A 23,480-nucleotide genomic window follows, 5' to 3' on the forward strand; every position below is an offset into this window, starting at 1 on the left:
TGACCAGCAGGTAGCAGGGTTGGGATTTGAACCCACCTCTGTCTGTTCCAAGACCCATGACTTCCCCCCCCCCCCACACCTCGCCGGTATGCTCTGTGTCTCCTTTGGAACTGATGGGTGTCCACGCAATGACTGTGCATGTTAGGGAAGCATTGCCCCTCCTCCAGGAGGGGACAAGTGAAAGGGTCCTGGGGTGGACTGGGAAAAGGGACTGCTTGGCAAATGTACAGGAGGCTGAAATTAAAAAACAAACACCTCACCTGGGCTGTCCCCCATGCACAGGGAATCGCCTTCACTCCTATCCTGGGGTCGGGGTGTTATTGGGAACCGGGGATAGAATCTGGCTGGAGGTCAGTGGGAAATCGCGGCTGAGGGAGGTTGTGTTTATAACCAACTCTGGAGGCTTGCAGACAGACAGGCTGGGGGGAAGGAATCTGAGCCAGGGCAGAAGAAGTAGGGGTAGAGGGAGCAGCCAGAGAGCGACTGACGATTTAGGAGGTGGAGCGGACAGGATGTGGCGGCTATGATGGGAATCACGGCTATGCTCAGGTTCCTGACTTGCGCACCTGGGTAGGGTTTGGGCATAGCTTGAGCGTGGAGAAGGGGCTGCCCGGAGGGAGGAAGCCACACCTCCGTGTAGCATGGGAGACACGATCAGTTTTGTACGTGTTGATTGTAGAGACCCCTTCAAGTCTTCGAAAAGATAACCCTCAGATTTGTGTTTGCCCGTCTCTCAGCAAACAGCTTTGCCTCCCTCGATGGTCTCTCGTTGTGGGTCAGTTCATGAACACCCTCTGCATCATCTGCGTCCTACCCAGCATCCTGCGCTCAGGCCCGAGTACCCACTGGGAATGATCGCCCGGTTGGCAGGACCACGCCGGGAGGCGGTCACCCCCTTGGCGATTCTGTGGGCTGCGCTGAGTCCACACTGGTTTGGTGGATGATTATGTGACCCTGTGGACTCATCCTGAGACTACAGCCACCAGAACTGGCAGGTTTTTTCACTTGTGTGAAAGATACACCTTCCTTCTGCCCCTGCCCTGTATCGGTCACCTCTTGGACATGACTTGAGTCCTCTTGCCCTCACCTCTTACTCCAGCCACTGCTGCAGTGACCAGGTCCACCTGGTTTTGTGCACGTAGAGTCAGACAGCACCGCCCTCAGGCCCCGGCACGCGCCGCTCACTTCCTATCCTGAGACCTCTCTGTCGCTCCTTTGGGAGGCGCCTATGGGAGCTTTCTGATGCCCGATCAACTCCACGTATGGCAGTTCCTGCCTATGGGGCGCCCCGGATCAGTGAAGGTTGGGGGCTGATGGATATTGTTTCCCAGGGCAATTCTGACATGCATTTTTTCAGGCCTCTTGGAGGGTCAGTTTCATGACACCCCCGTATCCTGAATTTCCCTCCTTTTCCTTTCACTCTTCCTGCCTTGTTGTTTTTTCATCCCTGAGACCATTTCTCAAACCTCTTGTACATGCTTTTGTCTTGGGCTCCGCTTTGGAGAAACCTGGGATAAGACACACCAGTCTTTTCTAAACTTGGACAGTTGGCTCTTTGAATGGGAGGATGAGAATTTACATTTATCTAGAATACCTCAACTGTACTTCCAGAATAGTCTGGTATCCGAACAAAGGCGGCAACCCGATCAGGAGGCTCTGAAGGCTGGCCTTGCCATGGGGTTTTATTTCTCAAGTGGGGGGAAGGAGATCTGTTTCCTTTGGTTACTCAGAGAGTCTCCTAGAGGGCCTGGCCATTTTCACTTGCTTCTGGAAGCCTTTGGAACTTTTCTGATGCTTCCTTTTCAGGCTTGATCTGAAAAAAAAAAAATATTATCTATATCATTGAGCAACTTGTATCATTGTTCCTTCCTAGGGCTCTGAGCTTAAAGAAATGACAGCCTAGAGATTTTGTTTTCTGGCAGAATTATAAAAAGGACAGTGGGAAGGCAGCCCAGCAGGAGGCCAGGAGGGATTAAGGGAGAAGACATTACCCACTGGGAAGGAAATAAAGAGAGACAGCACATCAGAGTCCGGGGAGGAATGCAGGTCACCAGTGGTGGGGGGAGGCCCCCAGTTTCTGTTTGCACCGAGGGGGGCTGAAGCTCAGAGGCTGAGACAGTGGCTGTGAGGAGAGGCTAGCTGGTGTGAAAACAAGAGGGCCCGGTTAGGGGGCCTGCAGGGGTAGCGGTCCTGGGCAGTGTACCCCTCCTCCCCTAAGACCTGCTCCCTGACAGGGGAAAGGGGAGGGGCACAGAAAGGTCAGCCCTGGTGATGCAAACCCCAGGAGAGAGGTCTGGCAAAACACAGTCATTGGCAAACATTGCACATCCTTCTGGTTTCATTAACAGGTCAGAACTGGGGAGAGGAGGCCATAAGGATGTAGAAACAGCACTAGTTTGAGTCTCAGTTCTGTCTCTTATGAGTACAGGACCCCTCATGTAACCTCTCTGGGCTTCAGTTTTCTCATCTACAAAATAGGAATGATAATGCACACCTCACGGGTGGTGGAGTGGCATGGGGATTAAATGTATGTACCAAGTTGGCCAGGCCATGCTGCTGATATTTGGTCCAACACCATGTTGGATGTGATGTTGCTGTGAGGATATGTCGTAGATGAGATTCATGTTTAAATCAGTGAACTTTGAATAAAGCAGATTAGACTCCATAATGTGGGTGGGCCTCACCTAATCAGTCGAAGGCCTTAATAGACAAGGATTGACCTCCCCCAGTGAGGAGAGAATACTACCAGCAGACTGCCTTTGGACTTGAGCTGCAACATTGACTCTTTCCTGGGTCTCTGGCCTAGGCTGCTAGCCCATCCTTCAGATTTTGATTTTGGGCTTGACAGTCCCCACAATCATGTGATTTTCTGATGCGATTGCCCCGGGACTGGGGGCTGAGGTGAGTAACAGAAACAGACAGAGGTTGATAAAAAGATACAAACTTTTAGTTAGAAGATGAATAAGGTCTGAGGATGGAATGTAAAACATTGTGATTATTATTGATTACCCTGTGGTGTATAATTGAAATTTGCTAAGACAGTAGAAATTAATGTTCTCTCACACATGCACACATCCAACCACACACAAACGTGGGAGGTGATGTGATAATTAAGTAGGTGGGGAGACTCCTTTCACAATGTATACCCAGATCCAATTAACACGACGTGTACTTTTAATTATCTTAGAATTTTGTCACGCATACTTCAATAAAGCTCAATAAAAGGGGAAAAATGAGTTTTGTTGTATACAAATTTTACTTCACTAAAGTTGAATGAAGATTCTAGAGCGTGTGTGTGTGTGTGTGTGTGTGTGTGTGCACGCACACGCGCATGAAGTAATGTCATTTTCACTTTCAGATGAAGGAACTGAGAAGCGGGCACAGAGAGGTTGACTTGTCTGGGCTGCTATCTGGATGCTGTTAGGCTCTCCGAGTCACGTGGAGTTTCTGCGGGAATCCTGCCGCCTCCAGGGTCACAGCGATTCTCCGGGCAGGGTGTGCACCTGTGTCCTGAACCTGCACCACGCGCTGGGACCTAGCAGTCTGCCTTCCATGAATTCCTTCTCTGGGCACTGTCCTCACATCCACCCCAGGACGTAGGCACCCCTGCTCCCCCAGATCCCAGAGGGTTAGGGGCCTTGCCCAAGGTCAATAGCTATACTGCTAGCCCTTCATGCCCACGGCAGAACTGGGAGCCTCGAGAATCTGGGTGCTCAGAGGTTCTCCTCCCCTTGGCCTTTGATCTGCCCTGGGCCCTGTTTCTTAGATCCCAAGGGCCCTCTCCCAAGCCCTGGGGCAGCATTTCCTTCCTCCCCACTACCCCAACCCCTCCCCCCATCCCCCGGCTGTCACACCTGCTGCAGTGAGGCTGTGGTCCCAGGTCTCCGGGGCACCCAGGAGCTGGGACTCTCTTCTCAGGCCCGTGTCTGGGCCTGGGGCGCTGACTGCCCCACAGGCCACAGGCCCCCGGGCTGTTAGTCAGCCCTGGCTTTGAGTCCTCACCCCATTTCTGAGTGGCTGTGTGACTACTTCTCTCTCAGCCTTGGATTCCAGTTTATAAAACAAAGGATGGGCCAGTGTGATCCAAGGGCCGTGTGGGTCCGAGCAGGTCAGGGCAAAGATGTGGGGAGGCCAGCACCTGCGGTCCGCCTGGAGGGGAGCTGAGGCAGCGCGCCGATCAATTCAGCCACAGCTGGCTTTATTAGTCCCCCAACCTTGGCGATGACACAGCGTTTAGCTTTATGAGCTCAAGTTCGCCCTGGCTAAGCCTCGTCAGGACCAGCTACTGAGGCCGGGCAGACCCTCCCGCGGCCTAGCTGTTTCCAAATATCTCCTCTCTCTTCTTCCAGTTCTCTGATGGCAAATGTCCCCCCTTCCCCATCTCCCGATCCCTCACTGCCTTGGCGAACGGGGTGGGATTTCTGAAAATTAAACAGGGATGTGACCGGGTGACCCTTCAGGAATGCCTTCACCACACCGCCCTGGGCCCAGAGGCCACACTGGGATTTGTTCCTAGGTTTAACTCATGTTCATAGGACATTTATCTCCAGGATGCGAGACGAGACAGAATGAGACAGAGATGTCTACGGAGCCAGAGCCGGGCAGGACACGAGGGGCCGATGGAAGAAAGAGGCAGAGAGACTGATCCGTGTGAAGGTGCGTGTGGAAGAAGAGCCTGAGGTGCCTACGTACCTGGGTGTGAATCTCGGCTTCACGTTTTACTAGTTGTCTGAACTTGGGCATAACAAAATCACTGGGTTTGGGGGACGATGAACAGTTAACGTATGTGATTCTTGTAACAGTGCCTGACATCTAGTTGGCACTTAATAAACGTCCCTTCCGGACACCCTTTACCACTGACCATCTGGCTCTCTTGACAGACTCCTTGCCCTTTGGGCATAGGGGCTGTGTCCTATTCGTCTCTGGGTCCTGGCACCTGGCCCGGGGACTGTCCTACAAATATGGACGATTGAAGGAGCTCCATAGTGGGTAAAGTCCCCGGAGTAGTGCCCGCCCGCGGACGCAGTGGGCAGACCCAGGGGTAGCTGTGGCTTGTGGAAAGACCCTTGTGTAGTTACCTCACATCCCTTTTCTCCTGGGACCCGGGTCTCTGCTGGCCCCCAGATGCACACTACAGACCCTCCGTCCCTCTATCTGGTTCCCTGTGCTGGCAGCCCGGTTGCCGTGGAAACCAGTGGTTTCACATAGGACAAAGCACAGGGAGACTGGGCAATGAACGGAAACTTGCAAGCACATTATGTAGCATAAAGAAAGAGGGTCTGGGAGACCGAGTGTAATAAAGGTTTGATGGCCACTTGTTTAGGAGGAAAAAACCCAAACCTCCACAAGTCCCAGCTGGAAAAGGGTTTTGTTACTGTGTTTATATATTTTTTTCTTTTCTTCTTTTTTGTTGTTGTTGATGGCTTCCCCTCCGCTTGGAGACAGATCCTAGCAACCCACAGCCCAGGAGTGCTGCTGAATACATTGCCTGCAGTCTTGTTAATCTTCCTCAACTGTCTCTTTATTCAAGCATCTTCTTCTTGCTCAGAGTCCCTAAAATTTATGGGGTGCTGCCATTGCACGTGTCTAAGCAACATTTGCTTTTGCTTGCTGGGGTTAGGGCAAAGGTAGGGCCAGAGAAAAATGGGAGCAGTGCTCTCTCCACCTCCCCAAGAACAAGAACAAGTCCTTGTGCTGGTGGCAGCCCCTGCCAGGTTTATTTGGTTTCTTATTTTAAAATCCTAGGATGGTGGGAGACTTCCATTTCTAGCCAAGAGACAGCAAGAGAGTCCAGACTTGCCTTCAGGCTGAAAACATAAAAGTTGGACAAAATATAGGAAACAACTGTTTTTCAAACTTTGGACAATGAGCAATGTAGGACTGTGAACCCTGAGAGGAGGTGAGCCCGTGATTGCCCCCGCGAAATGCCCGAAGGCAGCTTCCAGGCGGCAGAGCAGGGGGAGGAAATCTGGACAGAACTCAGCAGTCCTGCTGACTCGGAGAGACCAAGATCGAAGTTTGTGGAGGGTGAGGCAACTAGAGATTGTTGAGCATGATGGAGAGAGAGAGAGAGAGAGAGAGAGAGAGAGAGAGAGAGAGAGAGACAGCTGTCTGCAGTTACGCTCTTGGCTGAACACTGGCTTCAGAATGCATGAGGCAAAACTCTACGGGCTGGAGTAAGTACCCCTGGGAAACCGGCAGGCAGAGAAATTCCCAGAGCACACAGAAGACTGGGAATAGTTTATGTTTCCACTCTCAGGGTGGCTAGACCTCAAAATACATGGGGCATCAGATAGAGTCCTCTGAAATCCTTAATAATAGAGCTAAGTTAGCCTTAGACTAAATGCTACTTTGGATCGCCCTAACAAAGCTTGAAAAGACAGACTCAGAAGGATCAAACTGATCTCAAATGACTTAACTACGTGCCTCAATATCTTTAAAGAAATATAACAAAACCCAGGACCCCAAAACCTGAAATTTGTGTTCTGGAGCACCTGGGAGGCTTAAGTTGGTTAAGCGCCTGACTTTGGCTCAGGTCACAATCTCACGGTTCATGGGCTCAAGCCCCGTATCGGGCTCTGCGCTGACAGCTTGGAGCCTGGAGCCTGCTTTGGATTCTGTGTCTCCGTCTCTCTTTGCCTCTCTCCTGCTCATGCTCTGTCTATCTCTCTCTCAAAGATAAATAAACATTAAAAAAAATTAACTTGTGTTCAACATTTGATATGATCCATAGCACAAAAGACAAATTAGTCAATTGAAACTGATCTGAAAATGGAACTAGCAGGTGACAGTGTTAGAACAGGTATTACAAATATGCCCTGTATGTCCAAGAATGTAGATGAAAAATTGAATTTGAAAGAGAGAGACATGAAAAATACAAAAAGACCCAAATGAAACTCCAAAGATAAAAAAATACAGTATATGAATTGAAAAATACAATGAATGGGGTTGGAACAGATTGGAAAGTGAAGAAGAAAAGATTGGTGAACTTGAAGACAAAGCAATACAAACTATTCAGAATATAGCAAAGATTTTAAAAGAGAGAGAGAGAGAGAGAGAGAGAGAGGCATCAGTGACCTGTGGTACAGTATCAAGCGATCTAACTTTTTTGTGTGGTTAGTCCCAGAAGAAGAGGGAAGATGGGTAGAAATAGAAAACAGATGGCAGGGTGGTAGATTTAAATCCAAACATTAGTAATTACATTAGCTGTAAGTGGCCTAATGTCCCAATTAAATGGAGAGATGATCATGTTGGCTAGAAAATCAAGACTCAAGTTATATGCTACCTATAGGAAGTTCATTTTAAATATAAAGGCTTGGCTAGATTAAAAGAATGGAAAAAGATCTACTATACGAACACTTACCATGAGAAAGCTGGAACAGATCTATCAATGTTAGACAACGTAGACTTCAGAACAAGGACCAATTCATCAAGAAGACACAATAGTCCTGTGTATGCATGAAATAAGAAAGCCTCAAAATACCTGAAGCCCAACCTGATGGAATTGAAAGGAGAAACAATAAAATCTACACATACAGCTAAAGATTTCTATACTGCTCTCTAAGGAATTGATAGAGCTAGTAAATACAAAGTCAGTAAGGATCTAGAAGACCTGAACAACACTATTAAAAATGGACTGAGTTGACACTCAACAGCAACACGATACAGATTCCTTACAGCTGAACATAGAATATTCACCAAGCTCACCCATCTACCAGGCCATAAAACAAGTCCCAATATAATTAAGAGGATTTAGATCATATAAAGTATTCCCCCTGACTCCAACTACCACAGATTTAAACTAGGAATTGGTGCGCCTGGGTGACTCAGTTGGTTAAGTGTCCGACTTTGCTTTGGGTCATGATCTCACAGTTCATGGGTTCGAGCCCCCCGTCAAGCTCTGTGCTGACAGTTCAGAGCTTGGAGCCTGCTTCTGGTTCTGTGTGTCCCTTTCTTTCTGCCCCTAGCCCACTCACACTCTGTCTCTCAAAAATAAGGAAACATTGAGAAAATTTTTGAAATATTATAAATCAGTAACAAATATTTAAGAAAAATCTTTAACTGTTAAGGAATTTTAAAAAATTCTAAATAATCCATGAATCAAAAAAGAAATTACAAGCAAAATGTAAAAATATTGAAAACTGAATGGAAACAAAAACACATAATATGAAATGTAGCTAAAGCAGTGCTTTGAGTGAAATTTAAGCAATAAATGTTTGTTACAAATTGAGAAAGGTCTCAAATCAAGTATCTAAGCTTCCAAGTTAAAGTAGAAAAAAAAAACTGAACATAAAAGACAAGTGGTAGAGAATAATAAGAATAAGAGCAGAAATCAAAGAAATTGAAGAAAACAGCAGAGCAAATCACTGAAATGAAAAAATTAATAAAATGGCAAACTTTTAGCCAGACGGATAAAGTCCTCTGTAGACAGAGGATTCAATTTGCCAATATTAGAAATGAGAAAGGGGGCATCATTACAGATCTTATATACATTAAAGGGACCATAAGGGGATATTATGAACAATATTCAGCAACTTAAATGAAATGGACAAATTCTTTGAAAGACTTAAATTACTAAAGTTCGCTCAAAAATAAATAGCCAAGTAGCCCAAATATCCCTGTAGGGATTAAAAAATTGAATTTAGAGTTAAAGACTGACTTTCTTACAAAGAAATTTCCAGGCCTAGAGTTCACTGATGAATTCCACCAAACATTTAAGGAGGGAATAATACTAATTCTGCACAAACCCTTCCAGAAAATTGAATAGAAGGGAAGACTTTCCATCCTTTTTATGAAGCCAGCATGACCCTGGTACCCAAATCAGAGGAAGACAGTACAAAAAAATGAAAATTGCCCACTGGCATGTCTCATTAAATTAGATGCAAAATTAACTCTATAATATGGAATCCAGCAATACATTGAAAAGATGGTACATCCTGAAAAGTAGGATTTATATCCCAGGAAACGACCTGAGTGTCTTTCAACAGGTGACATCTCCCACATCATGGGATACCTCTCAACAACAAAAAGGAACAAACTATCGGTAGGTGCAACAATCTGAGATGAATCTCTAGAGAATTATGCTGAGTGTGTGTGGGGGGGGTGGGGGGGGGGAACCTAACAAATAATACATATTCTAGGATTCCATTTGTATACCATTCTCGAAATAAGAAAATTATGGAATTGGGAAACAAGAGTTAAGGAAGGGGTGAGTATGGGAGGGACGTAGATGTGGCTGTAAAAGGAGGGGTCCTGGTGTTCTGTATCTTGACTGTATCCATGTTGTTGTCCAGGTTGTGAGATTGTAGTTGTACGAGTTGTTACCAGTGGGAGAAACCGTGCAGAGCGTCCATGGCATCTCTGTATCATTTCTTCAAACTGCATGTGAATCTACAGTTGTCACAAAATTAAAAGTTTAACTTAAAAAAAGTGAAGGGGCATCTGGATGGTTCAATTGGTTAAGCATTCAAGTATTGATCTCAGCTCAGGTCTTGATCTCAAGGTCATGAGTTCAAGCTCCGCTTTGGGCTCCACGCTGGGTATGAAGCCTACTTAAAAAAAAAAAAGGTGAAAAAAATAATGAGCACATCTAGCGAAGATGTGGAACAATTGGAAAGCTCATTCATTGCTGGTAAGAATGAAAAATGGTTCATCCACTTTGGAATAGTTTTCACTTTTAAAATAAATGAATAGTTTGTATGTTTACACCCAAGAGAAATGAAAACATACTTTCATAAAACACTTCTATGCAAATGTTAATAGCAGCCTTATTTATATTAGCTCTAGTCATCCATTGATTGGTGCATGGATAAATAAATTGTAGTATCCATAAAATGGGATACTAGTCAGCAATGAAAAGGAATGAATCGGGGCCCCTGGATGGTTCAGTTGGTTGAGAGTCTGACTCTTGATTTCGGCTCAAGTAGTGATCCCAGGGTTGTAGGATCCAGCCCTGCATCAGGCTTGCGCTGAGCATGGAGCCTGCTTAAGATTCTCTTAGGGGCACCTGAGAGGCTCAGTCAGTTAAGTGTCTGACTCTTGGTTTCGGCTCAGGTCATGATCTCATGGTTTGTGAGTTCAAGCCCCCCCATTGGGCTCTGTGCTGGGCTCTGTGCAAGCCCCACATCGGGCTCAAGCCTACTTGGGTGTTGCGACTGGGGTGTGTGGGCTGGTCTCCCGCACTTGGGCTTCTTCTCTCTGTCTCTCTCTCTCTCTCTCTCTCTGCCCCTCTTCACGGCTACCACACACACACACACACACACACACACATTCTCTCTCTCTCTCTCAAAAAAATTAAAAATAAAAAAGTATTTTATTAAAAAATTTTTTTGTTAACATTTATTTATTATTGAGAAACAGAGAGCATGGGAGGGGCAGATAGAGAGGGAGACACAGAATCCAAAGCAGGCTCCAGGCTCTGAGCTGTCAGCACAGAGACTGATGCAGGGCTCAAACCCACAAGTGGTGAGATTATGACCTGAGCCAAAGTCAGATGCTCAACCGACTGAGCCACCCAGGTGCCCCAAAAAAGTATTTTAAAAAGAGAAGCAACAAATCACTGATATATACAACAGCATAGATGAATCTTAAAAGTATTCTAAGAGAAAAGAGTCAGTCATAAAAGCGTATTGACTATATACTTTCATTCATATGATATTCAGAAAAAGTCAAAACTGTAGGGCTAGATCAGTGATTGCCATGGATTGGAGTTGGGGAGGATATGACTAAAGGAACAGCAGGGGACATCTGGAGGTAATGGAAATGACCTTGACTTCGGTGATAGTGGTTACATGGCTAAATTTGTTAAACTCATCCAATTGGACACTTGAAATTGGTGAATTTTATTATTTGCTCACCATACCTCAACCGCACTGTGTTGGTGAATCTGGAAGACGTCTTGTCTTGGAGATTAGCTAGTCTAAACACGCTCATTTGAGAGTAAGTGAAAGTGACAAGGAATGTGGATGGGGTGGGGAGCGTCAGAATGTCTTGGGGGGGGCCAGTAAGGAGGGGGCAAGGCACCTATCTGGCCGGAGCACAAGGGAACAGGACATGATGGAGGGGGGCTGGGAGACAAGGCTGGTCACATGGGAGGGGAGACACTGTCCAGAAGACTGGAGTGTTCTTAGCTAGAAGGCACCTTTGTGCAAATTAGGAAAAAAAAAAAGTCATCCTTCTGAGTGGACCAGTTAGGAAAAAGCACTTCCTCTGGACTCAGGAAAAGAGAGAGCCTGTGGGTGGATGGATCAGTGGAAAGTACGCACTGGGGAGCAGATTTCACCCCCACTCATAACCCGTCAGCCCAATGCCATGCAGCACACGGCTGAGAGGCAGGCCCGCCTGGATGCCCAGTGGTGTTATCTGGGCAGGAGTCCTTCAGGGGTGACAGCAGTTTTCTTAGAGGTGTGCAAGCATCCCATATGCATGTACCCAACCATTGTCCCTCCGCTGGGGTATGGATTACAGCTGAACCCTTCTTCTTGCCCTCTAGCTGTTGGGATTTTGTGTGTTCCTGCCCAGTGCAGGAACTAGCCTACAATGTTTTGGGCAAATGCAAACATCCTCCCTGGCCTGTGTCCCTTTTAGAGTCCTCCAGCAATGGCATTGGTCCCTCGGGAAGCCTAACAGCATTCCTAGCCCTGTACCCTCCTCCCCTGGGCTCTCCCTGAGCACACCAGAGCATTCCTCCATCTGTACCCCCCACAGCTCTCTCCGCCCACTTCCCCATGCCATTCATAGGCTGTGGTTTTCCCCACAAACTCCCTTCATGGCAGACATTGTCTTGGTGAAAAGCCCGTATGTAGAATCCATTAGTTTCCCATTTCAATCAGAAGCTATTTATTCTTTTGAAAAAGCAGCCGGTGCCTTGGTTTACTTATCACTGCCAACAAATGTCTGGGGAGTCTCTTTCACTCCCTTTCAATTTGTGTCTGCCCACAGATGTCAGTCTCTGCTCCCGGAGCTGAGTCTTGGGACCAAGGGAGCCCATGGAAGCCATCGCTCTCACCCAGGTCCCTGTTCCAGGGTCCCAGAGTTTGAGAGGGAGGCAAGCCCGGTCTCTGGCCTGCCCACTCTGCTTAGCTGCAGCAGGGAGAGAAAGTGCAGGACCACAAGCCTGTGGGCGGATACACATTGGAACCATGTAAACCAATTTTCCAGAATTTCCCCAGGTGGGCTTTCTAATGACTCACAACAGGCAGAAAGGCTTTACCACAGTCCCGGGCATCTAACAGCGTCTTGCCCATTTGTGTCAGTTTCCTGGGGAATGGGAGGCCTTCCCAGTGAGAGCCGGGCTGGCCTCTGTGGCCTGAAGACCAGATCAAGGGTGAGTGGTCTCCAGGAGTGGCCATATCCCAAGGGCAGTCTATGGGAATTCATGTATTAATTCAACAAGACTTACTGAGTACCCACTATGTGCCAAAGACTTACTGGGTACACCCTGTGGCAGGTTTTACATGTCAACCTGGGTGGGCCATAGAATGCGCAGAAAGCTGGTCACACATTGTGTCTAGGTGTATCTAGATGTGCCACGCAGTATTCAAGATGCAAGTATACAGCAGTGAACAGAACATACAAAAAGTTCCTGCATGCAGGCTGCTTCTCTTGTAGAGAGGGAGAGGGGGAGGCATTGATAAACAAATCAACATGTGTTAGTTGTCATAAGGTCCATGGGAAAAAGAAGATCAGGGTGGTGGGGGACAGTACTATTGTTCTTAACACAGTGGCCAGAGACGAGCTCATTCAGGAGCTGACAGTAGAGCAGGACCTGAATTAATTGAAGAAATGGTCTAAGCCAGCATCTAAGGGAACAGTGTTTTAGGAAGAGGGAATAGCAGTTGCAAGGATCCTGGCATCACAGCATGTCTGGTATGTTTGCGGAAGCAGCAAGAAGGCCAGCGTGGATGGAATGAAGTGAGTGAGGAAAGTGTTCCCTGTCTAATCCATCATCAGCTCAGTGGGCTATGGTTATAAAACACATTCTATAACACCCAGTGCTTCTCCCCACTGGGCGTTATATGGAAACCAATTTGATAATAAACTATTAAAAAATAAAATAAAATAAAAAAAACACAGCTAGGTCTTTCCATTTTGCTCTACTTCTAGTGCTATCACCTGAATTAAAGCCACCATCCCCTCATCTGGACCAGTCTCTCCTCTGCTCTCTCTCCCTTTCCATTCACCCCTCATACAACAGCCAGAGTGATCTTACTGGTAAGTTATTTGTAACTTGAATGATTGTCCCCAGCCTTGCATTTCTTCCCTGTAAGAATTGTACACCCTTCACAATTGTATACCCTAGTGACTCCCATTAGAGTAGATACAGTATATTTCCTCGTCCTGCTGTTGATGGGCTCAACCATGTACCTTAATTTGCCCAAGGGGATGTTAATGGACAGGATGCAAGCAGTGACTTTAAATGAGCTTGCGTAGTTTGCTTGGACTTTTATGTAGTTACCATCTTCCATGAGAAGAGCATCCTTTGGTCACTGGAATGAGAGGCATAAAAAAGACCTAAAACCAACCATTAGTGGGAACCACAGACACCCCAGCTGACTGGCACACTGATGAGAGAGAAAATAACTTGTCAAGATCCACTGTGATTTTGAGCGTTGCTTGCAATGGACCGTGAGTGCAACAATAGCATACATTTGCCATTGTATTTGTAATACAGTCGAAACTCTACGTGGACTCGCAGAGCCTGCATAGTCTGGGTCTCCTCTGCCCACTTGCCATTCCTTCTCCTGTCCACATGGTGTTTTGCCAGTGGAGGGTTCTCCTTAGCTCATGAGAACATACTCAATGCGACTCCCACCTTAAGACTTTGTATGGTCCGTTCTCTCTACCTAGAAATTTGTTTTCCCAGATTCTGCGCAGTTGACTCTTCCTAGTCTGCTCCAGTGTCTCTGCTCTGATATCTCTACCTTAGAGGAAGCAATCACACTATTTTCTTCTTACTGCTTACCGCAACTTACTGAAACCTTCTGCTTGCTGAAATTATGTTTTGAAAAATTATGTTGGCGTGTATATTGATTCTTTTCCTCCTCTGATATGTAAAACCCACAGGAGCAGGGACACTGTTATGTCCAACTTTTATTCCAAGTGCCTACAACAATGACCAACCAAAGTTAGTTCTTTGAAAAGGAGATGAAAAATGATGACCCTCTAGCAACACTGAATAAGAGAGAAAGCACGTTATTACTACAATCAGGAATGAAGAAAGTATATTACTGAACACCTTAGAGACTAAAAATGAGGGGATATCATGACCAACTTAATGCCAGTGAATGCAAACATGTTAAACAAATAGAGAATTCCACGAAAAGCACAACTTACCACAAAGAAAGAAAATCTAAAGAGTAGCATATCGATTAAAGGCTGAATCAGTAATTTAAAATGTTTTCACCGGGAAAACTACAGGTTGCAATGGCTCCACTAGAAAATTTTTCCAAAGATTTAAGGAAGAAATGATGAATTCTTCCAGGGAACAGAAGAATAAGAGCATTTTTTCAGCTTGCTTTATAATGCCAACATAGCTTTGATGCCCAAACCCGATGAGGACATTGCACATGAATCCAGTGATTCATAAAATGAATACTCTATCCCAAACAAGTTAGGTTTATTCCAAGAATGCATCTACTGAAGCGATCAAGGAGTTTTCTCCTCTGTTCTATTAATGCTGTCAATGATAAAGATTGAATGTTAAACCAACCTTGCATTCCTGGAATAAACCCAAACTCAGGGAAAAATCCATTCCACATTGTCGCAGGGGTTTTCTCTTACCTCTTGGAACCCACCTCCCATTGTTCTCCCCCCAGCCACATGGCCTCCTCCTGTTCCACAAACACCCAGGCATGTTCCTGCCTCAGAGCCATCGTATGCGCTGTTCCTTTGCCTGAATGGCTTTTTTCTAGGCAATCACATGTCTAGCTCCCTCACTTTCTTTTCTCAAAAGTTACCTTCTCCATGAGTCTTTCTTGACTTCCCTCTCTGAAACCTCTCTCGATCATATCGAACCCCTTTTCCTACTTCATCGTTTCTCTTTAGCATTTACTACTATTCAACACATTGTACATTTTATTTATTTTGTGCGATGGTAGATTTTACGTGTCAGCTTGACTGGGCCATGGAATCCACAGAGAGCCAGTTAAGCTTTATTTCTGGGAGTGTTTGTGAGGGTGTTTCCAGAAGACATTAGCATTTGAATTGGTAGGTTGGATGTAGCAGAAGTTCCCAATGTGGGTGGGGGAATCATCCAAACCTTTGAGGGCTTGGACAGAGCAAAAAGGCAGAGGAAAGTTGAATTCTCTCTCTTTCTGACTGATGAGCTGGGATGTGGATCTTCTCCTGCCTTGGAGCTCCTGGCTCTCAGGTCTTCAGACCCAGACTGGCTTCTACACCATCAGCTCTCTGGCTCTCTGGCCCTTGAACTACACCACCTGCTTTCCCAGGCGTCGCGTTTGCAGACCGTAAATCGTGAGGACTTTCAATTCCATAATTGCATGAGCCAATACTTATGTGTACATCCTTTTGGTTCTGTTTCTCTGGGGGGACACTAACATGTACTTCATTTGCTATGTGTCTTTCATAATTAGAGCAAAAGCTCCATGAAGGTAGGGATTTTTGTTCATTTTCACACTGTTGTATCTCCAACATCTAAGAACAGTGCTTGGAACACAGTAGGCTCTCTTAATAAATATTAGAGGTATCAGTGAATGTCCTCAATGTCCTTCATAGCAGGACATACATGCAGAAAAGGCCCACGAAGGACCTACTATACCCCTAGGGGTGCTGAGAATATAGAGCTGAGTCAGGTCCCATCTCTGCCATCCAGCATGTGATATATTGGGGGGGGGCGGAGCATGGAGAGACTCGGATACAGAAACAATTCACCTCAGTGGGTCAGATATAGCTTATTTTCATTATTTAAAGTAGCTATTCTCTACAAAGTCACTATGACACCAAATTAGATAATATTGAGCTATGACTCTTGGTGCAGATACAGACTTCCGGCCACAAAACTGTTGTCAACCAATCAAGACATAACCTTGTTTTATGCATGTTTCTGTTTAAAGACACCTTAATACGTATGGTTGGTTCACTAAAATTGAGCTCACAGCCAACAGAACTAGCATTTATAACTGATGAAACTTATCTAATGCATGTTTTCATAAGGTTCACCACTCTGCACGTCTGCGAATGACGATATTGATTTTGGGGGTGGAGTTCTAGCAGGTAGGTGAATTCACAAATACGGAGCCCGCTAATAATGGATCCATAGCGTTTCGGCGTTTCCTGTTGCAATCGAAAGTTACCACAGGCCTAGACCAGCTCGGGGCTGAAAGAGAAGCAGCTGACAAGGTGGGGGCGGGGCGGCTGCTGGAAACCGCATCTCCAAAGGAGAGGAGCGCATTCCCAGAGCTACCCCCCTCCCCCCCTCCCCGCTCCAGACAGTTTCCTCCGCGCCCGCCCCGCCACCCCTCTTGACAAACACCTCTTCAATCTGCTCACCATGGCCGGTTTGAATGACTTGAGTTGTCAGGTCTGATTTTGTTCTCTGAAAGTCCATTTTTATTCTTAATTCTTCCAGTCTCTCCGCGGAACTGACAGCTCCCCGCGGCGTGTGGGCCACAGCCAGGGGAGATCTGGAAGAATAAAGAAGACCCTCTTCAGGAACGAAGCCGCTTATGTGGATTTCCTGACAGCTTGGATGGCTTGTCTTTTCTTCTGCTCTCTGCACTGAGAGTATTTAGGGGGGACAGGCCAGCGGTTTTCAGTCTGTGAGTCCATTCCCAGGGCTGAGCGCTCACCTGAAATCCTTATCCCCCATCAGGATGCCACAGGGGTTTCCAGAGCAACCGTGGGGGGTGGGGAGCATGGGGGAGGGGTTCCGAGGGGAGGCAGCAGGACCCCTCCCCAGTGTGAGCCCTCTCTCCAGCTATGCCCAGGTCAGGAAGCAGGTGTGAGGGAGGCGGGTTGTATCCGCTCTTGCTCTTTCTTTTTCAGTAGTTGGATTGGATGCTTTGGCTATTGTGGTCTGGGGGCCGGCCAAGCTCAGAGAAGATGGGTGTGGTTTCAGCATTATTTATCCTTTGCTTCTTTATTCCCGAGATCTCATACGATTAAAGCGTTTAAGCAACCCGTCCCTCAGTCAGCGAACATTTACTGACCATCTACTAGGTGCCTAGCCCTGTGCTAGGTACGGGGGACACAGAGTCGAATGTGGCTCCAGCTCCCATTAAGGTGACAGTCTGTAAATGGAAATTAAGCAAGCACTGACATGTATTGTTTTCACTGCAAACAAGATAAGAGTTACAAGGAGAACTTCAGGGAAGAGGGTATTATTATAAGAGAAACTAATTTAGTTTGGGGGTTCTGAGAAGGCTTTCTGGTGGAGATGGTGTTTACATTGGGACTGGAAGTAGGCAGTAGGAACTAGCCAGATATGAAGCTTCCTGGCTGAAGGGGAATAGCATGTGCAAAGGCCCTGTGGTAAGAAGGCAAACCTGTAGAAATCTTAAAGATCATCTTGATCTACTCCTTTCTCTTTCTTATGGATGAAACATCTGAAGGGCAGTGACTTGCTCAAGGTGACACAGTGAATTGGAAACAGGACTGGGTCTGGATCCTGAGAGCCTGTAGCTCTTTCACTAGTTCCCATCAGGCCTGAAGGCCTCAAGCTTCTGCCAGTTTCTTTCTTGACTCACAGGCGATCTACCTGACTTCTCTTCCTCAATACTCAGCCCTAGATGCATTGCCTTGAGGTGGGTCACCGAAGAATTGTAAAATAAGAAATACATATATTGGTCTGTGGCCCTCATTCCTGACAAAAGGGCTCCTAAGTCCCTTGAAATTTCCTGGGTGATAGGAGTGTCTTTTCTTCTAAAGAGGTGACTCTGGCTGGCTTCTGGGTGGGGGCTGGTCATCAGAAAGACCAAGCCATCATTAGAAATTTTGGGTTTTCAGCGTGGCCCCCCATTCTCCAGAGAGGGGAGAAGGACTGGAAAGGAAGTTAGTAACTAATTACCCCTGTGTAGTGAAGCCTCTATCAAAATCCCAGTGGGATGGGTTCAGAGAGCTTCCACATTGGTGAGCGCATTGAGGTACCAGGGGGGTGACGTGCCCCAACTCCCAGGGGACAGAAGCTTCTGCACTTGGGTCCCTTCCAGACCTTGCCCTGCGTAAGTCTTCATCTTGCAATTCATTCATATCCTTTATTATGTCCTTTATCACATAACCAACCAGTAAACACAAGTGCTCAAAGTTCTCTGAGCAGTTCTAGCAAAATAATCAAATCCAAGGGGGAGGGCATCTGAGTTGGGGGCGGACAGTGTTGTGGGGACGGAGCCCTTGACGTGTGGGATCTGACCTTGTCTCCAGGTAGAGAGTGTCCGAACGGAGTTAACTTGTAGGATACCCAGCTGGTGTCACGGAATTGCCTGGTGTGGGGTCACCCCCCTGCCCAAGTGATGCTAGAAGTGTGTTATGATAGTAGTGTGAGGGTGAAGGAGAAGCACCCAGCACCCAGCACCGGGAAGAGCGGGGTTTTCCTTACGCAGGAATATTCATCAAGGGGTAGGCAAGAGAGGAGAACCCTTGTCCCTGGATGTGAGCTGCTGTGACGGTGCACATTCCCCAGGCCGATGATGGCGCAGGACATGGGACCAGGTGTGAGACCACCTCCTTACCAGCGTCTGAGCCAATGTCTCCCTGCCCATCCTGCCTGTGGCCCCGCGGTGGGCTCCCAACATCCTCCTTCAGTGGGGAGTGGGGAGCCCTGTGGTGGAAAGCCTCACCAGGCCAGCCCCAGCAGGGCTTGGGAATCCCAGGCGTTGAAGGGACTCCAGCAAAGGACAGACTTGGATTGGAGCCATGAAACCCCTCAAGAGTTTCTACTAGATTCTAGACAACCCTCCCACCCCCAGCCTTCCTTATTGTGCTACTGATGAGGCCCTCAGAGGGGAAGGGATGTATCCAAGTCCACGCAGCGACTCAGAGGCAGGGTTCCAGGGGTCTCAGCCCCTTTGAAGCAGAGGATTATGGGAACCTTGAAGACTCCATTGGCCATGGAGCTAACAGTGATACCGCCTTCCCTCAATGTTTGCAGTGGCTAAAGATAGGTGAGTCACCAACTCGGTCCGATCTGACTGCATTGGAAGAGAAGCAACAAGAGACTGAGAGTTAAAACCTGGGAGACAGGCCTGCAGCCAACATCCTCACCTTTTTTCCATGGATGCAAATATTGCCCAGGGACAAGGAGGCTTGGAGTCACGGGTGTCCCTGGGTGAATCAGTTCTTGTAGCCTCAATTTCCTCATCTCTAAAATGGGAATAGCGATCCTGATCTCACAGCATGGCTGTGAAGATGAAATGAGACAGGAGTTTCCTCTTTATTCTCCTGTCACTATTTGGTCTATAGCGAGCAATAGACGCCCCCCCCCCCATGATGGTTAATTTTATGTCAGTTTGACTGGGTCATGGGCTACCCAGACATTTAGCCAAACATTTTGGATCTGTGAAGATGTTTCTTGATGAGACTAACATTTGAATGGGTAGACCCAGTAAAGCAGATTACCCTCCCTGATGTGAGTGGGCCTTATCTAATCAGTTGAAGGACTCGACTAGAACAAAATGGTTGAGGAATAGTGAACTCCCCTTGCCTGGCTCCCTTGAGCCAGGACATTGGTCTTTTCTCACCTTTCGACTTGAACTGAAGCATTGTCTCTTCCTGGGTCTCAAGCCTGCCGGCTTTCAGAGAGAATTTATATCACCAGTTATCCTGGGTCTCTAGCTTGCTACCTCCAGATTTAGGATTTTGCAGCCTCTGAAACCTCATAGGCCAGTTCCTTATATTGAATCACTTTCTACAGTCAGCCCCCTGCACAGCTGAAAATCCACATATAATTTTGGATTCTCCCAAAACTTAACTTCTAACAGGCTACTATTGACCAGAAGCCTTCCTGATAACATAAAGTCAATCAACTCATATTTTGTATATTGTATGTATTATTTACTGTGTTCTTATACCACAGTAAACTTGAGAAAAGAAAGAAAATCATGAGAAAAAGAAAATAGAGTATTGTATTGTAAAAAGTCTGTATATAAATGGACCCACATGGTTCCAACCCGTATTATTCAAGGGTCAGCTGGATGTGTAGATATCCATCCCCCTGGTTCTCTTTCTCTGGAGAATCCTGACTAACCCTCCCTCCGTCCCCTCAGGCTCAGAGACTCAGAGGCTCCTGGGCCCCCAGGTCTGATATCGGCAGAGTCTGTGCCCAGGTGTCCTTCCAGAGTCCCTGGCCTGACCCGATCCCTCCCCTGTCTCCATCTCTGCCGTGGCAAATACCTTTGCGCCTCGCCCACGAGGGAACCAAGATACTGATGAGGCAGAACCAGTTCAGCATCCTGAGTCTGAGCCCTGACTCTGCCACTCAGTTCTCTGAGAGTGAGGACCGAGACTTGCCATCTGACAGGGCGCATCTGCTGACTGCGCTGACGGGTCCTCACTGCCAGCCCCACCGGATTACCCACGAGGATGAAAACCGGACCGTGAATTTTCTCCCTCCCCAGCCCTTTCTAGGCTACAAGGTGCGTGTCTACGGGGTCTGCACCTTGTTATTCGTGTGCTGAGCCGCAGGCTTAGGATCTCACTCCTGTAGTGTTCCCCATGAATGTTTGATGACCGGCTGAAGGAGCATATGAGGAGCCTCTGTGTAATTACAGGAGACACCTGTCAGAGGCTCCAAGACCCGGAGATGTCCAAAGACATTCTATTAAATGAGATGGAAATTAAATGGCAAGCTGGGCCGGTACGCTGGAGGCAGAGGAGGACGGCTCTCCGGGATCCAAGGGTGTCAGCAAGCTCTATTCCAAATATGTTTTTGAGCAAACGGCAGAGCTCAGTGAACCTTGGACATGAAGCTCTTTCCAAATGAGTCTTTAATAAAATTTAGCCTAATACAAATTGAGCCTAATTAAATTGTACCCGTCGAAAATGCACTGCTGTACATCTGAATGATGAAATCGGGATCAAAAAGCAATAGAGGAAAGACGCAAAGGTAATTTTCCACTTGTACTGAGCACGCTGGGATCTTCAAATTGCAGTTGCATTGAGCGCCCACTCGGGATTATTAAAGGGCCAGTTCTCCAGGTTTATGGGTTCTCAAGGTCAGCACCGCCTCGGCCCTCCCTCCCTTCGGCTGCCTGCCTCTAGTCTCGTCCTCCAGGGGAGAAGGCCTAGGAGGGCAGGGAGGGCTGGCAGACTTTTCTCTGTCCCTGAAAACACAGAGCGCACCCCCCCCCACGGGAGGCCTCTGCTTCTGCTGTTCCCCCACCGGGAACAGCTGCCCCATGGGTCTTTACGCGTCTGACTCCTTCTCACCAGCCACTTCGGGGCTATGGACAAGCTCCCCCGGAGCTCCCCACCCCCAGCCTCTCGCTGCTTTGTTTGCTTCAAAACACATCAGTCTCTGGGGAACATCCCTTGTCTTGGGTCCCTATCTTTCCACTTCTCCCTTCAGCCCCATCCTGGAATCCAGATGTAAACTCTCAGAGCTCAAGGCTTTGTCCTGTTCCCTGCTCTCTCACTAACGCCTTGACCCTGAATGGGTGCTGGGTACCCATCGAACAAGTAGGCATCAGAGCCGGGGGGTCCCAGAGCTCAAGCAGCCAACCCTGTTTTGAAACCTAGAGAGGGAAAGGGGCTTTCCAAGACCACACAGTGGCTGTTGATCAAAACATCCTTCTGCTTTCAGTCCCATCCACCAGAACAGTGTAGGAGATCGCCCAGGTCATCCAAGGGGTGTGGGCTCTGGAGCAGGGTCACTCGGATTCAAGTCCCACCTCTGACTTCATGGGGTATGTTACCCCCCCACCCCCAGTTTCAGAACTCCAGTTTGCTCTTGTATGAAATTGGAAATGCCAGTAATGCCCAGCCCCATGGAGCGGTGCGTCCAGCCCTGAAAGGTGACGGTAATCCCCACCATCAGTGGGAGAGGCAAGACTTCTTGCTCAGTGACTTGCTCAAAGTGACACAGCCGGCAGCGGCCAGAACACCGCTTGTGGACTCAGGTCCCTGCCCTTGCCAATGCCCCAGGACTGCCAACCCCGGGCCCCCCCCCCCCCCCGAGTCCTCCCCGGCCCCTCCTCCCCCCAGCGCCTGATGGATAGGAGTATGACCCGGGCTTCTGCTCACCAGCCTCTCTCCTGACACGGCTGCCTCCCGTCAGGTCTGAAAGGCAAGTTTACAAGATAGATTTAACAGCCTCCCGGACAGGGGAGCTGGTTTACATGCCTCAGGGGCCAGATCAGCTCTCGGCTCCTAATGAAAACAGACTCCGGGCTCCCGGGCTCCCGAGTGAGCCCTGAAGAGGCGCTCGGCTGCTGGTGGTGGGGATGGTTCGCTGCAAGGAGATGCCAGGCTGTCCTCAATCTTGGGGGCCCCCAAGACCCCTTCTGTCAGTCCCCCTCTTTCTCTCCTGTCTCCCCTTTCCAGAAACACTGCAACAAGGGTCTCAAATGGGGGAGGGGGATGTGAGTGGGTTCAGGCTGTGGATGAGATGGAATGACCCAAATAGTGCTGTTTTTTTTTAAAGAATTGAGCCAACATTTAAAAGTCAGATGATTTCTTATTTTAAAAAAGTGGATCGGTACCTTCCCTTTAAAAATATCTAAAGACTCGCCAGTAACCACACCACTCGTGCCCAGAGCCCCCATGGCAACGGGGTGGGGGGGAGGGGCAGAAGCAGCCTCTCTGAACAGAGCAGGTGGTTTCCGCTCTCCTGCCCTTCCCACCTCTCCTCTGCTCCTCTGCTCCTTCTCTTATTTGCATTTCCTGCTCCTTTCTTGTGGACCCCTCACCCTGCTGTACAGCCTGGTTGGGACTAAAGCCAGTGTAGCCGGCACAGGACACACTGAGGTCCAGAGAGGGGAAGTGATTTGCCCAAGGTCACAAGGAAAGTTGATGACACCGCCAGGACAAGGGCCTAGGGTATTGTCTCCTGGGGAAGCGTTTGGGGTGTTGAGCCTGGGTTTCTGGGGGTGTCCTCTTCTGGGGTCTGGGGGCAGCTGCAGCCTCCTCCCTGTGGCTCCCGCCACCTCCCCCCCCGCCCCGCCAACGTGGCTGCCAGGGGAGCTTTGAAAACTCAGATCTGATCTCATTATGTCACTCACTTCCCAGCTTTGAGAAGAAAGAACACTTTTCCTAGTCTAAGAAGACAGGCAGCCTCCTTGGAATGACATTCAAGGTCCGGCCTACCTTTCTGCCTCCCCCGTCACTCTGCCCAGCCCTCCCCTGCAGCCACCGCCCTCTTGGACCCTTCGCTCTTCCCCCAAAACATCCCACTCTGCCCCTGCAAGCCACTCCCCTTCTGCAGATGAAATTCTGCTCAGCCTTCAAGGACCCCACATCATCACTTCCTCCAGGAAGCCTTTCTTGGCCCCTGTTCCCAATCCAGTGTTCCCAAGTCAGAGTTAATGACG

General features: G+C 48.0%; 1 long non-coding RNA gene across 2 annotated transcripts; it reads right to left on the reverse strand.

Moving 5' to 3' along the window:
- Window positions 1-1,646: 1,646 nt before the first annotated feature.
- On the reverse strand, window positions 1,647-22,229 carry LOC115271618. 2 transcript variants are annotated; one of them, XR_003900031.1, is made up of 3 exons: window positions 22,195-22,229; window positions 16,510-16,643; window positions 1,647-1,813 (listed from the first exon to the last, which is right to left on the reverse strand). It is a non-coding gene; the product is annotated as an uncharacterized LOC115271618 (long non-coding RNA). The 2 variants fall into 2 exon arrangements; XR_003900030.1 differs by lacking the exon at window positions 22,195-22,229 and adding an exon at window positions 16,809-16,849.
- Window positions 22,230-23,480: the final 1,251 nt, after the last annotated feature.

This window comes from Suricata suricatta, chromosome 11 (genome assembly GCF_006229205.1).
Source record: "Suricata suricatta isolate VVHF042 chromosome 11, meerkat_22Aug2017_6uvM2_HiC, whole genome shotgun sequence".
NCBI classification, from domain to species: Eukaryota; Metazoa; Chordata; class Mammalia; order Carnivora; family Herpestidae; genus Suricata; species Suricata suricatta.